Source organism: Sycon ciliatum, chromosome 10 (assembly GCF_964019385.1).
Source record: "Sycon ciliatum chromosome 10, ocSycCili1.1, whole genome shotgun sequence".
Classification (NCBI taxonomy): Eukaryota; Metazoa; Porifera; class Calcarea; order Leucosolenida; family Sycettidae; genus Sycon; species Sycon ciliatum.
The window spans coordinates 20993085-21011275 of NC_088652.1; the positions used below are offsets into that span (position 1 = coordinate 20993085).

Sequence of the window (18191 nt, forward strand, 5' to 3'; positions counted from 1 at the left end):
GTTGAAGTATTATCATGATTATGGCATCAGCTCAGATCGTGTGTCAAGGGCGGGTCTGGGGGCCTGGCGACGGACGTAAATGTAGACATTATTAGAGAGGTTTAATTTAGCACAACGAAATTCGTTGTTCATTTTCGTTGTGCCGCCGTACGAAAAAGCCGACCGAAATTCGCTGAATTTTTGTTTAGCAGAACGTTCGCAACGAACTTCGGTGTTGCTACTGGACACCATGGATGTCGCGGAAATCCACGCGAAATACAAAAAGGTAATCCTCGTCACTCCCCGACTTTCGTAAACTGGTGGCCTCACCACTCGAATGCTTCTTGAGCGGGAGATGAAGCCGATCCACAAGCCCTTTCTTTTCAGCCCAGCAAATCTCCTACCGCTCTGGGAAAGCAGCAGAGCTGCTTCTTCATTCGTGCGTGATTTCCGCAAGAAACAATTCGGCATCGACCTCACAAGGCGGAGCATCATGAGATCCATTTGCGTACCCCGCGTAAGTTGTCGTCCCTCCTGATTACCAGAGGCAACAGCAGCAGCAGAAACTGCAGGATTTGAGTTCGGCTCAGACATTCTGGTCGTGAAAATAAGGACCTCAGAAAAATGTCAAAAGGAACAAAAATTCTCATGTGATCGCGCGCGGAACGAAAAGTCGACAGACCAAACTTCGTTGGATTGATGTTTTCCGCGAGTGTGTGTTCGGAAGTTCGTTGTAAGTTTCGTTACTCGTTCCCGGGCTTCAAAATCTAACGAAAATTCAGACGAATTTCGTTATGCTAAACCTCTTTATTCGTGTACAAACATACGTTTCACGTGCCGATATCTCGAGCCTCGATCGATCGTGTGTTTTTCGCTGGATGTGTACTCTACACAGTCTACATGGTCTATGTAATGACTAATGTAGTAATGAGCCTATGCCGTCGCCATCCAGCGACGGTTGTCCACTGACTGTCGTACTGACTCTGTACGTCTGTGCCGCGGTCAGGTGCCCCGCGCCGCGGGGTCACGATCGCTGCCTCAAAAAATTTAATTATCCCCTCCCGCGGCCCGACAGAGCAATCTACATAATCTACTAGTACTACTACTAGTAGGCACTTCAGTCACGTGACATGACCTGTCAAAAAGTGCTAACGCTGAATCGCGTACATGCATGGCACCAAGGAAAGGCGCATGCATAGATCGATCTGTAGCTACACGGAAGCTGCACAGGGCGCCCTAGGGCCTTCTCGTGTGGCGCAGCATGTAGCTGAGGCCCTCAGCTTTCGTTTGAGCCCACATACGTCATGATGCGGCAATTTTTTGAACTCACGTACAGTTCGAGTAAAATCGGCAAGGATTTTTCGGGCATTTCACTTGGTTGCACGCATTTGCCATGTAGCTCATCGTCTTCAGCGTCGTATTTCCTTTCGGAATCAGTTGTCTTCGTTCGTCCAACACTTTGCGCATTGCTGCGCAAGGAGAAATAATGCGAGGTGTTATTGGAAGCGAACCGCGACAGGCGTCCTCCCGGCAATAGTCCTTGTTCGTCGGAGCCCATGCGCATGGCTGCGCAAGAAGAAATATTGCCAGGTGTTATTGGAGTCGCATCGGAGCAGTCGTCCTCTCCTGCAGGCGACGAGTAGGACAGTATATACTTCGGCGACTGGACCAAGAGAGCTGACATCAAAACGGCCTGCTCGGAACAAATCGTCAGCTGATCAGCAGGTGGCTTCCAGCGACCAAGAAAAGCATTGACGGTGATATTGTACCAAGAATCCAGCACACACTCTATGCACAAAATCTCTCATGCTGGAGTTGCTGAAGTTTCAGTAGTCCCAAAAATTTGCAGACGATGTTCTACATGTAATAGTTTGTCATTTATTTCCGTCAAATACCGGGTAAATTCCAGTTTGCTCAGTCTTCGGCTCATTGTTCTTCCCTACTCGTCACCACGTCAGTACTGTACATGTAGCAACAATGTGTTCTGGCACTGAATTATTGTAGTTACTTTATCTTACCTCAAAGTCTCATCTTATGCTTTTCCAAAGGCTTCTCTGCACTGTTTTCATGCTGTTGCGATGGAGTTGCTATGCTGTTGCTATGGAGTTGCCATGGTGACCACACCCGATATCTTCGTCGGAGCTGCCGGACGGATGAAAAATCCGAAGTTTCTCCAAACCATGCTGTTTCTGCATTCATCTGGTTATTTTGACCTGCTTCCAGCGAGCCTGGTATTTTGCCACTATAGACACTGAAGCAAGTTCTGCCAATTTCTGATATGCTGCTGGTGCCGTCGAAATACTGAAAATGCCGTTATTCAATTCTCCGACTTTGGGTGGCTATATCTCTGTGCCAAGTTATTCTTTTTGCTTCAAATTTTCTGTGGAGTCTTCCTAAACCTATCTGAATCGGATACAAAAAAGAAATACGCGTATTTCTCGTTTTGAAAAAATCGCCTGAAGTGCCTACTACTAGCACATCACTACAAATGAGTACAATACAAAAGACGAAGCGCAGTTCTGTAAAGCGAGAGTTTCGTTTGCTCGTGATCGAAAGTAGCTCTAGTTTCTCGCTAGAGGCAGATGCGGCAGTTGTTGTTTGATTTTATTATAACTCGCATTAGCCAGCAACGTTCCTTTTCCATGTATCCGGGATTCCGAGAGGTCATTCATTTTTGGATAATCTTCCACCACCCATAGAGTCCCGGATTCGAGTGGGCAGCGAGCTAGTAAGTTGAACGGGACAAATCACAGTACGTCTGTCTCTCTCCGCAAACAAGTCTTCTTCGATCGAGCGCCCACACTGATTGGAGCAAGCACAGTTGGGTGCCGCGGCTATTCCGTTGAGCAGCTCTGTCAGCGAAGAAAGGAAAACATTCCCGTGACATTAGCCAGGAGGATCCAGTCATAGCCTGTTCACCCTTACACGGTCCGCGCCAGTTCTGGGCAGTGGCACTAGATCAGCTACCACCCGTATAGTAGATCTACCCTACTCTTCACTTGAGCGTGGATGACCGGTCGATCGCTCCTCTTCGTGGGACGATCAGGACGACTCACTCTCGTAGATCTACTGACCGGGATCAGTAGCATAGCGTGAGGCAGTAGATGACTGGATCGCTAGCGGGTGAACACGCATTGTCAGGTCACCGTGCTCACAGCACTCATAACTGCATCAGCCAAGTAAGGACAACTATTTTTTTAAAGGGGAAGTTAAGGCAAAAATTAAAATTTCACCAGTTGTAATCTTCGGGGTGCTGAGTCGAATGGTCTTGGTCCGAGAAAGCTGAGACGCTCCCTTCCTACTTGAATCCCAATCGAACTCGCGCACTTCCACCGAAACTGGGTGACTGCGCCCTACTAGATGGGGATTTGTATGCAAAATGTCACTAAAAGCGCCATTTCGTTCTTATAAAAGCACGGATGACCGCGATTGGCCCATATGTTGTAGTCTTTTGGACGCTGAGTCGACAGGTTTTGGTCCGAAAAGGCTGCGATGCAGCGTTCCTCCTTTATTCCCAATCGAACATGGTTGAACAAGCGGTCACGTGCTCCTGCGTACACCAGTCAGCTGGTCACCGTGCCTGCAGGGTACAACTTACTAGCCTGTTTGACCTTTTTTGGGTGCAGTCCTGTCACTCGAGTTGAACTCGAGTTGAACCTTGGTGTGAAAGTTCTCGCCTGCTGGCGTGGTGACCAGGTGATTTGGGCACCCAGGAGCACGTGACCGCTTGTTCAACCATGTTCGATTGGGAATAAAGGAGGAACGCCGCATCGCAGCCTTTTCGGACCAAAACCAGTCGACTCAGCGTCCAAAAGAGTACAACATATGGGCCAATCGCGGTCATCCGTGCTTTTATAAGAACGAAATGGCGCTTTTAGTGACATTTTGCATACAAATCCCCATCTAGTAGGGCGCAGTCACCCAGTTTCGGTGGAAGTGCGCGAGTTCGATTGGGATTCAAGTAGGAAGGGAGCGTCTCAGCTTCCTCGGACCACGACCATTCGACTCAGCACCCCGAAGACTACAACTGGTGAAATTTTAATTCCCGTAGCTATGCAGAAGACGTTACTTCAGTAACGTCTGGCGCTAGCCAGGGTCCACACAGCTTTAATTCCCGTAGCTATGCAGAAGACGTTACTTCAGTAACGTCTGGCGCTAGCCAGGGTCCACACAGCTTTAATTTGGTGTTTGTTTGTTTGTTTGTTTGTTTGTTTGTTTGTTTGTTTGTGTCACGCCTGGCGCTATCCCGTATCTGTCCCGTACCGTATCGCATAGCTGGCCATTTGCTGGCTCCCGTATCTGTCCCGTACCGTACCGTACCATCAAACACAGCTGGCTACAAACAGCTGGCCACAATATTATGTACAATGTACATGTATACGACTCCCTGTGTGTTGCAACTGTGCTTGAAGGGGACGGTTGCACTTTTTGTAGCTCCGTTTTATCTGAGTTTTCAGTCGTTCCTCTTACTAGTCTTGCCAAGGGGGTGGCTCTGGGTCCACCAGAGTTGCCCCTGGCGTATTTCTGAATTTGCTGGGGCGAGGGTTCCGCGACGCGGTCGCCAAGGCAGTGTCTTTTCAGTCACGACCGTTGTCGTCCTCGTCTCTCCATTCGCGGTGGTGTAGCTGACCCCCGAATGGTTTCAAACTGCGAAGCTCGGAGGAGTATAGTGGTGGCAGAGGCATGAGCTGTGAGTGGAGACGGTTGCTGGAGATGGATGGTGATGCAGGGAGAAGAGTTACGCTGCCTGACGCCGCGTGGGAAATTGTTTGAACCTGCAATTTCAGTTCGAGCGCGGTGGACTTCTAGACGAATGTGTCCTCATGGCTGTTTTTCAACGCTTGGCCTATCGCTGATATCCCTGCGTGGGATGTTCTTCCAGTGGAGTCCAGGTGGGACTTCGGGTGCCCACACTCCATCACCTGGTTGATTGTTTCGGAACTGCAAAAATAATTATTGTTTCCTATTTTGTGCGCATCTCTTGTCATCTCTCTTTTCTATACGTCGCACACCAGATGTACTACTATCGCCGTCTTTCTCTTGCTTTCTCTCCCTGCTTGCTGTTTTTTTGTTTCTGTTGCCACTGTCCCTCATCATACACATGCTTGGGTGGTGGGCGGCGTGACCCGTTAGGGTAGCTGCCAATACAGTACGACTCCCTGATGTATAGAGAGACTTTCTGGAAAGAAATAGGGAGACGAGGAGGAAATGAAATTAGAATGGATGTTAGTTGCCGAATAGGTGATACGATGCGTCAGCAAAAACATACTTTGGAAGAGAGATCCCGTTGTCTCCAAAATAGGCGTGAACGGGCGAGTCAGCGCCGGTCACAGGAAACGTCGGCAGAGTGATCCCGTCGACTCCAGAACGCGCGTGCTCGGCAGAGTCAGCGCCTTCCCAGGAAACATTTCCATCAGTTCCCACAACATGCACGATGAGCTAAGTAACAAAGCATAGCGTAGGGCCCTGAGCTTCCAAGCTCTCTCGTTTGGTATTTGTGTGTTTGTTTGTTTGTTTGTTTGTTTGTGTCACGCCTGGCGCTATCCGTATCTGACGCCAAAAAAGCATAGGATGTTATAAAATTTTCAATTTTTCCTAATTTTTTCAGGCAAATCCTGGGATTCGAACCCGCACTATCGCCCTACATGCATTCCCCCATACACTTCGCATTCATACCCATTCTTCCAAGTTGCTTCACGTTATTATCTTGCGTTTGAAAGCCCTATTTAAATATTGCGGGCAGCTGTATGTGGCCAGCTGTGTTTAATGGTACGGTACGGTATGGGAGACGGTGTCGTATTACCCTCGATCGTACCTGTCCCGTACCTATCCCCTACCGTACCGTGCCATCAAAGACGGCTGGCCACAATGCATATTCAAATAGGGCTTTCAAATGCAAGATCACAATGTGAAACAACTTGGAAGAATTAGTATGTATGCGAAGTGTATCGGGGGGATGCATGCAGGGCGCGCGATAGTGCGGGTTCGAATCCCAGGTTATGTCTTAAAAAAGGATTTTTTTTAAAGAATTTATAACATCCCTATGCTTTTTTTTGTCTAGGTCATCAAGGCAAAAAAGCATAGCGTAGGGCCCTGAGCTTCCAAGCTCTCTCGTTTTTGCCTTAACTTCCGCTTTAATATTATTTTTAATACTAGTAGACTGTTCTAGAGAAGAAGTGCTGTTTTTTCTGTTGCTCTTTAGCTTGCATGGACGCCAGACATGAATTCCTAATGGGAAATACTGGTGCATTTTGGTGTGCGAACAGCCAGTTGAAAGTACTGAAAGTAGAACAATGCAATTTTCCGAATGAGGCGCCATACACACAGCATCGACCTTCCTCCTCCTTCCTAAATCCTTTCTTTAAGGTAGCAGCCTGGTTGAAAATTTCATATGGCATTCAATTGACCGTAACTTTGGTGTCTCTCAATGGATTTGAGTGAAATGTTCACCACACACTCCTGGCACTATGCTGGCCCTCTGGACATTATTTCAAAGTTCTTGCGCCTCACTGACAGGCTTTCCAGGCCGGAAAAACTCAAAATTCCGGCATAGTGCCACGGTGTGCGAGTCACCCAGGAGCCAAATTAATGCATTTACAATTTTTTCACATTTTCTTGCCCATTCTCTCAGTGCGCGGGATCCAAACCTAAAATAAGTCCACAAGCAGCCATGGGTGGTGGGAAAGGGCCCCTCAACGTGGCCCTGGAATCTGTCACAAGGGCACGAGTGGGCGTTGTCTCACAGATTCCCACAGACGCAAGTCAATTTTAGATTTTTTTAGGTTTAGGGCGTGCTACTAGGTCGTAGCTTTGATACAACATCCAGTGCTGGGACGTCCACAGCAAGCCATTTCCACAGCGCTGCAAACCGAATCCAGGATACCCACCAAATCGGCAAAGACTACCACTCACGTTCCACTACTGCCTAGTACTGAATCCTACCTGACTTCTTGACACGACTCAAACTTGCCAAAGTCACTAAATCAACGTCAACTACAGTAATCAAGCCACATATCTGCAACGTCACGAGGGTGCTGGCAAAAGTCCTGCTGCGCGGCGGCGGGCTTTGCCCGCCGCCGTGCAGCCCAATACGTGGCTAAAAGCCGTGATTTGTTGGACTTGGAGCAAAATTCTACACACTTTTGCGTGTTTCCATGATACGACAAGTTGCGCACGGTCTGCTCACATTCAAGTACAGTGCTGCCAACAAATGACAGCGTGCAACAAAAAAATATTTCCTTGCAAGGGCACATTTTCGGCCATAACTCTTGAACGGCTGGTCAGATCGAGACAAGATTTTCAGAGATTTTGCAGCTATTCATGCTCTTTCAACTGATGTAGCACTCGATATGAATTTGCAAATTCCATTTTTCAGGGATTTTACGACCAGGCTGCCCCCTTAACCCTTTCCGTGCTAATGACGTCTATAGACGTCATGCGCGCTGTATGCCAAACGACTAATGACGTCTATAGACATCAGGAGATTTGCACAGTACAGCGCAGTGCATAGATCAGTGTACGAACTTTCGTAACTTTTGCGCGCTGTATGCCAAACGACTAATGACGTCTATAGACATCAGGAGATTTGCACAGTACAGCGCAGTGCATAGATCAGTGTACGAACTTTCGTAACTCCGTCAATAATAAGTCTATCGCGACAATCGATACACCGTTCGTTTGAAAGGTATTGAGCTCAGCTTTCCAGCGATATAAAGCTCTTTGCGACAGGAGAAAGATTGACGGAGCGGCGATGGTGTGAACACGAAATTCACGGCACTTAGCGATCGTGAATTTTTTTGTTCATGCGTTCGCAGTTTTCTGTTGTTTGCCAGGGGATTTCCTTTTGGCACAGCGCATGCGTAATGGACACCAGCGGAAACACGTGGATCTCAGCTTTGCAGCACAGTTTGAATCGTGAAAATCAGCTGACCTGGAGCAAAAAACTGAAAAAGAATGTGAGATCGAGTTCCTGTGCCTTTCCGAGGCATCGTGAGGTAGCTTCAAGAAGACGTAGAAGTTGCATCGCTGTGCATATTGAGTTGAGAGCTACCAGGATGGATTCGCTTGGTCCTGATCTTTCCAACAAGCCCAGGGTTATGAAAATCCATCAAGGTCAACTGAATTGAGAGAAAAATTCGCTCGGGCCTGTGCGCGAAAACGACACCAGGAAAGTCAGTGTGCTGGGAAGGCAGTTTGCTGGCGTAAAAGGGGCCAGCACGGAAGGGTTAAAGGGGAAGTTAAGGCTAAAATCAAAATTTCACCAGTTGTAGTCTTCGGGGTGCTGAGTCGAATGGTCGTGGTCCGAGGAAGCTGAGACGCTCCCTTCCTACTTTAATCCCAATCGAACCTGCGCACTTCCACCGAAACTGGGTGACTGCGCCCTACTAGATGGGGATTTGTATGCAAAATGTCATTAAAAGCGCCATTTTGTTCTTATAAAAGCACGGATGACCGCGATTGGCCCATATGTTGTAGTCTTTTGGACGCTGAGTCGACTGGTTTTGGTCCGAAAAGGCTGCGATGCAGCGTACGGCCCTTATTCCCAATCGAACATGCTTCAACAAGCGGTCACGTGTTCCTGCGTGCCCAAGTCACCTGGTCACCGCGCTAGCAGGCGACAACTTTCACGCCAAGGTTCAAATCGAGTTCAACTCGAGTAACAGGACTGCACCCATAAAAGGTCAAACAGGCTAGTAAGTTGCACCCTGCAGGCACGGTGACCAGGTGACTGGTGTACGCAGGAGCACGTGACCGCTTGTTCAAGCATGTTCAAGCATGTTCGATTGGGAATAAGGGCCGAACGCTGCATCGCAGCCTTTTCGGACCAAAACCAGTCGACTCAGCGTCCAAAAGACTACAACACATGAGCCAATCGCGGTCATCCGTGCTTTTATAAGAACTAAATGGCGCTTTAAGTGACATTTTGCATACAAATCCCCATCTAGTAGGGCGCAGTCACCCAGTTTCGGTGGAAGTGCGTGAGTTCGATTGGGATTAAAGTAGGAAGGGAGCGTCCCAGCTTCCTCGGACCACGACCATTCGACTCAGCACCCCGAAGACTACAACTGGTGAAAATTTGATTTTAGCCTTAACTTCCCCTTTAAAGGGGAAGTATACCCTTTCACTTGCCACAACTGTACTTTCTATTTGAAGTATACATACCTGTTAACCATGGACTGCTTCTGGCTAGATTACCTCTTGTGCAATCACTGGTGTTATTGAAGCTTATGTCGGATCCACTCTAATTTAGGCTGCGTTTACACGACAACGCTGGGGGGGGGGGAGGGGTGAAAAAGCAACAAAATCCTTTCGGATGCATGGTTCATTTACACGGTACGCGGAGCAAAACGTAAAAGTTGTACACCAAAACGGAAGAAAACCAAAACGCTGGCCAAGGTGGAAGAATTTGAAAACGAAAATGTTCTGCTGGATAAATTTGGGTGTGTACACAGTCGAAACGGTCTGCTGGCCTCATTTTCCGTCACGCTTGTTCCGTTCTCGGCCGTTTACACGGATCCGACAACCAAAAAATTAAATTGTTTTACAATTTTCGTCATGGGACCGTGCTGTGGTGTGGCCGGTTTTCAATTATTCCTTGAGCGTGATTGGTGCTTCCACGACAACACTTGGCACATGACGAACTTTGCCGGATCCTTTGTTCCCGTGTAGATGCGCGAAAACGATACAAACCGAGACCACCTCGGACCAGCTTTGATCGTGTAAAAGCACGAAAATGAAAAATGAAATGCGGGACTGAAAATGGAAAACTGGCCGTGCGTTGTCGTGTAAACGCAGCCTTAGCCACCCACACTAGTAGCAAGTATTACCTTCACTGGGGGCAGGGGTAACTGCAGTTGGATCCCAGGACGGATACCCTGATGCCGTCAATCCTTTTTCTGCACCTTGTCCTCACCCACTTACTGAGGTGTGGTGAGCCCGTAAGTGGGATCATTTGCAAGTCCACCCATAATTTGGGGATTTCACGGGGTGTCGGGAGTCAGGCGGTTCAATAGCCGATTGAGTCCTTTTTCCAAGATTCCTTTTGAGTTCCTCTCTCTCCTCTCCCGGGAAGACCCACGTGACCAATTTTGGCAGTGAGCAAATACAGTACAGTGCAGTGTGTGTGTTCATGTGTATATGTGTGTGTGTGTGTGTGCGGTGTACGAACCAGTGTATGAAAGTGTGTGCGTGAGAGTAAGCGGGTACGATCAGGGGTACCTACAGACCTTCACAGACTGTCTCACTTCACATAAGAAATACAGTAAAACTGGTTTAAGCAACCACCCCACGGTGCAAGCAAAAGCGGTCGGTAAAGCCTTTAGAACCACGTCCCACAGTGTCTGTGTAGAACTGTCGGTGCATGGAAAAACGGTCGTTAAGAGCAGGTGGTCGCTAAACCCAGAGGTCGCTTACACCAGCTAGGTTTTACTGTATAGCTTATAGGATACTTTTTGGTAGACTGGTTATCAGCAGTTGTAAAGGCAGTTCCAAGTTCAGCCCTCACCAACGCCCAAAACGTCACTGGCCCATTTGTTAACGGTTGCGCTAATCGACCAATCAGCGTACAGCTAATGTACCAAAATTCTCAAACTTACGGTAATTCCTTGGTTCATACAGTGTAGTTTCCAAAGATTTGTTACGGACCAACGTCATTCGATAGATACCAACAGATCGTCCGCTTCGAATTTTTCGATATGATTGCTGTTTGGCCGAAAATTACCTCCGAAACCGGCCTCCACTCGTTTTACTCCAAGGCTTTCCAGGTAGACGACATCGCAATTCGGAAGCAGAGAAAGGATAGCCAGTGAAAAAAACAACAACGACGTATTGGTTGTCAAAATTGACCAAGAAATGAATTCAACAGACCAGTTTCCGTGCTGCGCCCTCGCGACAAAACAAAGTAGACAACTACGCACAGTGCAGGTGTTTTTTGCAGTGCAGTACACTGTCATTACTGCACTGGCTGTACATACCTTAGGAATATCCCATTCTTTTCCACGGCATGATTGTCGCTAATGCGAGAACTCAGCCACCTGAAGCTTTCATAAAGGAAGAAGTAGTAGGTGAATGAGTTCGCCAGAAAATGGAACGACAAGAAAATAGATACTGTTGCATTCGGGCGCTAGTGAGACGACGGCTAGATAGAACTGAAACAGTCGACAGTCTATCTCGACGCAAAAGGCCTCGCCAATGCTAAAAAAAACTCTTCAAGGAAAAGCTTGTCGTGCTGTAGAGTTTGCAGTATTCTGCTGCAAGTAGACAAGAGAACTAACTCAGACTACAGCGTGGAGACGAAGCAAAAGCTGAGCAAGTTCAAAGAAATGGGGAAAGACAGGAAAATGAGTGCGCGACATGATCTTTAGCTCGAAGCTCGCGCGAAGACACGCGGGAGGCGCTTGCGCCTACGGGTAACGCGGCCAGTCACCATGATTTCAAAATGGAGGTCGACGCTTTTGAAATCTGTGTAGACGATGGTGAGGGCTGAAGTTAGAAAATTGCAAGGCTGCCACACCTGGAGGGAGAAAAATCTGACGTGGGTCCGGGGGTGTCCACCGGTGAAAATATTTAGGAAAATGGCTTGCTGCTGGGGCCCCAAAACACATTTTTAACTCTCCACACACACATGCAAGCACGCGTGTATTTTACAGCTACATAAACATGTACATGACATTGTACAATGACTGGCCAAACGCGACCTGGAAGTGCAGGATGGCCAACTGGACTACAAAGCGCTCAAAATTAAAATACTCGGTTGTCCCTCTTTGGGAACAAAATCGGTCGGTTTGTCCGACAGGCGATCAAAAATCGGACGATTTCCGAAAAGTCGGAGCAAGTGGCAGCCCTGAAATTGGAAAATGGCATTGAATAGGCATTCCTGGGCGGGAGTCAAACCACACCTATGTCTACAAGATTCAATGCTAGCGCCCGTGCATAGCCTATGCTTTCTGGTAGCAGGATTCCATGTCTCTTCAGATGTTTTCCTTTCCATCTTCTTCAAGCTGAGTACTGCTATTATTATGTGCATTCAATTGTTGTACTGTGCAGGCACCATCTTGTGTACATGTGACTTTCAATGTCTTATGCGGACACTGTTATGAATCTGATCAGCTCACCGCTGCCAAATATGGTAAGACATTTGTGTAAGTGTGTGTGTGGGGGGGGGGGGGGTCGTGTATGTGTGTGCGTGCTTGTGTGTGTGTGCGTGCATGCGTGCACGCATATATCATATGTTTATAAACAACTGGTTTGAAGCTCAAAGTAGAGCTGCTGTTAGCTCAGAGCAGAGCTGCAGTTAGCTCATAGCAGAGCTGGTGTTAGTTCAAAGTAGAGCTGCGGTTAGCTCAAAGTAGAGCTGTTAGCTCAAGGTAGAGCTGCTGTTAGCTCATAGCAGAGCTGCGGTTAGCTCAAAGTAGAGCTGCGGTTAGCTCAAAGTAGAGCTGCTGTTAGCTCAAAGTAGAGCTGTTGTTAGCTCAAAGTAGAGCTGCTGTTAGCTCAAAGCAGAGCTGCTGTTAGCTCAAAGTAGAGCGGCTGTTAGCTCAAAGTAGAGCTGCTGTTAGCTCAACGTAGAGCTGCAATACTAAATGGATGTAATATATTGCAAGGCAGAGCCACAGCAAATAGCTAGATAACACCAGTTGTGAGAGTGGACCCATGCAACCAGCACTCCGTTAGCTGAGCACTATTCACGCACAGCAAGGGTCGATTAATGTCAGCACAGGCAAGCATTGCGCAGCTAGGGTTCAGTAGCTCATGGTATCCATGACACTGCAGCAAGCCGAGACAATAGCTGGCGTTTAGGGCTTGTTGTAGTCCGGATGTAGCATAGACACGCATCGCTCTTTCCACTGACCTGCCACTCAGAAGAAGGAGTCGGGGGGGGGGGGGGGGGGCGCCGGCCATAGCAGCGGTGGTGGCTGCACCAATGTGGGCTGAATGCCCGGAGTAGTTCGACTGGGATGGTACACCGGCCGCAGCGACAAGAGACCATACTGTTACTTTGAATGAATCAGCTGCTGTTCGTTCGAGAGTACGAACAAGAGTTGCTCCGGTCCCTCGCGACGAGTGACAAATGGGTAGCTAACCATGGCACGGACCGGGCAGTACGGTGGTACAGACGGGCCAATGTCACTAGTAACGCCTTCACCGAATGCGTCCGTCTTGGATGAAAGCATGAAGAGTTGCAGGGGTCTGTCACCAGGGGAGCTAGTACAGCCCAGTGTAATGCCATTACAGTAAGATCGGGCGCCGAAGAACGCAGGGGCTCGAGCGCAGCCTAGGAAAGTTCTTAAATTTTTGATTCTAGCCAGACCGTTCTTATTCACACGCGCGCGGCGAGTCGAGTGACGTCATGACGTTTGTCATGTACATGTAGTGCAATGTAGTACAGTACTTCTAAACTAGTGGGTGTCGTAAATGGGAATGACTGTACATGTAGCAGTTACTGTTTACACGTGTACATGACATGTACTCACCTCCCATACATTATTATTATGTACAGGTGTTGTGGCGAGCTCAAAGCCGATCAGTTAAAATTAATACTGCATTCATGTGGAAATTCCAAATTTTAAAAGTGTTCTTAAATCTGATAATTCTAGCCTGGACTGTTCTTAAATTTTGCCGGTTTTCCAGCCTGGGTGTTCTTCGGCGAGGTGTTCTTCGGCGCCCGATCTTACTGTAGTGAATTCGGCACACCGAAGAAATCCAAAGAAGCAGCATGGCGGCTTGGTACAGCAGCTTGTCATGGCAATTCAGGATACTACTTCTCTGGCGTGCATCCGTCAGGTGTCGTGGGATTGGCATAGTGATAGGAAGGCGAGGTGTGAGTACAGCCGTGCCATGGCATCGCTGGATGCCCTTCAACACCCTCTTCAGAAGCCATCTACTAAGGGGCCGGCAAACTCATTCTCAAGATGGGCTTTACACACCGCACTGACAGATACAGATACAGTTCAGGACACACTGATCATAGTTCACGCATGAATGTGCGTCCAGGAACGATGACTCGGGCAGGAAAAGCGAGCTTCCCCAGGAGGGACTCGAGTTGACGCTGGCCGATGCTGCGCTCGCTGATAGTAGCCATGAGTGGGCCACGGATCTCGGACAGCTTGTCCTCTGGTAGCCGAGCTTCATGGCGCTCGCAGTCTAGGAATATACCAAGGAAGGTCAATGATGGTGATGGCTCTTCGAGCTGGGATGGAGCAAAGAGGAATGCCGAGATACGTGAATGCCCGGAGGAGGATGGCGAGTTGCTGGTTGGCTGCAGCCAAACCAGTGGAGATATCGAGAAAGTCATCGAGGTATTGAAGCCGGTGATCTATAGCAAACTCGTGCTGTAGGATCCAGTTGACTGCTGTGGCTACTGAGTCAAAGACGGCTGGGCTGGAGCGAAGGCCGAAAGACAGGAAGCGCTCGTAGTAGTAGGAGCCTTCCCAGCGAAGTCCTGACTGCGGACTGGGATCAGCTGAAATGCACTGCATACATCGAGCTTGGACAAATACACAGGCTGTGGGCATGACATGATGATGTTGATCGCGTTGTCAATGCTCGCATAGTGCAGAGAGAGAGAGAGAGAGAGAGCGGCTCGGCAGGAATGCTGTCGTTCGTGCTGGTGCCTTCTGGACTAGACAGATGGTGGATCATTCGCAGCTTGCCGTTCTTTTTGGGGACGGCACCAATACCAGAGCGGCGGATGAACTGAAATGGAGGTGACGGAAATGGGCCTGTGGTCTCGCTGCGGGCGCAGGAAGCAGCTAATTGCTCGGATATAAATGCCGAGTGAGTGAAAGCCAAGGGCGGATTATTAGAGAAAACCGAAATGTCATGTTGGGCGGCAGATCCAGGAGCAAAGCCATGGCGCAGGCCATGGAGAACATACGCAACACATGATTGATCTGAGTGGTTACAGAACAGGCGGGCAAAGTGGTCAGCTAGCAGTGTGGTGTCTGCAGAGTGTATAGGAAAAAAGCTACGTTCCGAGTCAAGCGATTCAGTAGCCATTCTGCTAGGAGCGGTGGGGTGGCCGATTGGCTCTGTGCTGCCGCTGGTTGCACCTGATGCATGGGTGGTCCTTGCCACACTGGCTGCAGGTGTAGGAGAAGCGGCATGACGACAAAGAACATTGACCTCCATTGAAGTTGCGGCAGATTTCTTGGCCGTCGCTGGTATGGGTGCGACCACTGGAGGTAAATGCTGCTGGCTTGGGGAATTGAGATTGGGGACGAAATTGACACGAACCGCCCTTGGATGGACCGTCTTACATTGAGCGCATTTTGGGTGTGCATGGCCTGTGAAAGCTATCTGCCATAGGTTGACGTCGATGGTGTCCAACCTCTTCGTGCCTGGTTACTAGGCCACGAGCATCCGCAGCTGGCGGTCGTACTCTAGCCACGCGCTTGGGAAGAACTGGCGGTTAGCAGTCAGGATCAACTGCTGGTACACAATCAGTTCAGCAGTTCAGCAGTGTGGTGTAGGGCAGCAGCCGTGATAACAGACATGTATGTGGTCCATGCCCCGAGCCGGGTAGCTACATGTATATCGTGAACCTTGCGACGCACCTGCTTCGTGTCATCCGACTCAACGATATTTAGCTGGCTATCGTTATTCGGGCTGTGCACCAGCCAGAATGTTGGGCCGGAAGTGTGCAAGAATTTCAGGCAACAAACTTGAAAAATCGACGAACTCCCCTTGCAAGATACGTTCTTGTTCAGCCTTGGGCACAGTTGGTGCAGGTGGCTGATCGGGTGGGTTACAGGAGCTTGGCCTGGCGTAGTGGCGGCAGAAGCCGCATTGCCTTGGCCTTGGGTGAGGAGCGGCACAATGCTCTCCGATAATAATATATTGGCGGCCAACAAAGCCGACTACACCTCTTCCCGTACGAGAGCTCAGAGATCCGTTGAGCCCGCGTCACCTGAGCTGGCGGAGGAGGCATTGGTGCCAGTCGGGCTTCTGGGCTTGCGAGCCGTGTCCGCACTGTCATGTTGCTGGTTCTCCTGGCCGGAGAAGACCTCACTACCAAGGGCTAGCTTTGCCAGCAAACGGTCCTGTAAATTACTTTTACTAGGTTTCCTTTCGGATTCAAGCCGCGCTGAGAAAGCTCGCCGCGGAGGGCTTGGCTAGGCATTGCCTTGACAGTATCGACAGTTAGGTCAGACATACTGAAGAAATACAGTGTCGAGGTGACACTTGGGCTGGCAGCAAAGCTACGAAAGGAAAAGCAACACTGCTGAAGCATGATCCGTTGTCTGGAAGAGCACAACAGGGCAAGCAAGATTTGTTTTTCTTTTCAGCAAAACGGGCTGGTGCCATTTGTGATTACGCAGCAAAACAAAGCACATGACGTCAGTCTTGAATGCAGTACAAAGCAATGCAGTGCAGTGTGTGCGTTAGTTCGGATTGTTGCTAACAAGTACTAGCACAGCTAGTACACCATTAGATGGTTCATAAAGGCACATTTGTCTGGGGCAAAGTCGGGGATTCGCCCCATACGTTGCATTTAGCGTGGCAAGACACTATTGGAAGAAGAGGTTGGTGCGATTTCGGCGATAGTTGGGGAACTGTGTGTTGCGCTCTACGTGGGAGCTCCCACTATTCCGCCCACTTGACTTGACACTTGACTGACTCACGACTGCCATCCATAGCACACTAGAAGTCCCTCGAACCTTCGACTTGGCAAACCGGCAAGAAAGCAGCACTCCCTGCTGAGCAGGAGCAGGTTTGCTCATTGACGGTTCGATGTACTTCTCATGTGCTCTGGATGGTAGTCGTGAGTCAGTCAAGTGAGAATTCAAGTCGGCAGGAAAACCGCGAGCTCCCATGTAGGGACCAACACACACTTCCCCAAGACAATATTGGAATGTGAAGAATGGAATACGGGGTAACTGTTTCTCATGCCCGCACCCTACTATTTTGACCTGGCTAGAACCCTGCTGTGTGTGCGGGGGGGGGGGGGGGTAAGTACATATGCCGAAATAAGTGCATTCGCCCCAGTGACTTGAACGGCAGTCTGCAGACTCTACACTGATAGATCTACGATCTCCTATGTGCAGTAGCTGCTGTATGCTGCCAAGTATTTGTAGAGTCAAAACGTAGCTCTCATGTTTGCTGGGTTTCCTGTTGGTGACATGGCTTTGTGAACCCCGACCCTCCACTCCCGAGTCACAGGTACGAAGGGTGACAAGGGAACCCTGGAGCCTCCATAGGGTTCTTGGGAAGGTTCCAGTGTCGTCGTGAAAAAACAAAACATTCCAACCTAATGTCGTTTCCCATATGGGGGTCTGTTGTCGAAGAACTGGGGGGGGGGGGGGGGGGGGAGGGGGCAGCCTCCTAGCCTAGACGGTTCATATTTTCCATTGTATGATAGGATATGCACAGTTGAGTCACTGTGTATACATTGGTATGCTGGGCTTGGTGAAATTCTAGCCTGGTCGTTCTTCAGCGCCCGGCAGTACTGTCGTGTATGAACGCTGTCCTGATTGGCATTATTCTTTGCCTATTGTGTATGTGATAATCTGCAGGGTAGCAGCGAGTAGTCACGGCAAACTGAGAAGATTCTTTAGCAGTACTGTCAAAGTAGCTCAATGGCTCATTCCTGACGGTGAAACGAGCTCAAGGAACCTATCTGTGGTGCTTCTCTGACTGGACCGACAGGGGCAGAGGTGGCCAGGAGAGCTGCACAGAAGAGCTATCAAGGAGAGCCATCCACAGGCTGTAGTGATCAGGACGCCACCTTGAGACCCGACTGGGACAACAACCGGGCACGCTGACCAGAAAACAGCAACCTAGAGGGGTCCTGCTGCGTGGATATCTGAGGGCAGCACCACAGACAGCCCCTGGAACACACTCGTACGGGGTACACAAACACACCGGCTCACCGCCAGGGACAGCACCAGCCAGGTCACTGCCAGGGACAGCACCAGCCAGGTCACTGCCAGGCACAGCACCAGCCAGGTCACTGCCAGGGACAGCACCAGCCAGGTCACTGCCAGGGACAGCACCAGCCAGGTCACTGCCAGGGACATCACCAGCCAGGCCACTGCAAGGGGCAGCACCAGCCAGGTCACTGCCGGGGACAGCACCAGCCAGGTCACTGCCAGGGACAGCACCAGCCAGGTCACTGCCAGGGACAGCACCAGCCAGGTCACTGCCAGGCACAGCACCAGCCAGGTCACTGCCAGGGACAGCACCAGCCAGGTCACTGCCAGGGACAGCACCAG

General features: G+C 49.6%; 1 long non-coding RNA gene across 1 annotated transcript; it reads left to right on the forward strand.

Moving 5' to 3' along the window:
- The first annotated feature begins 2485 nt into the window (after positions 1–2485).
- Positions 2486–18148, forward strand: LOC135826130 (uncharacterized). The gene is made up of 3 exons (XR_010555217.1): positions 2486–3158; positions 12025–12106; positions 17493–18148. It is a non-coding gene; the product is annotated as an uncharacterized LOC135826130 (long non-coding RNA).
- Positions 18149–18191: the final 43 nt, after the last annotated feature.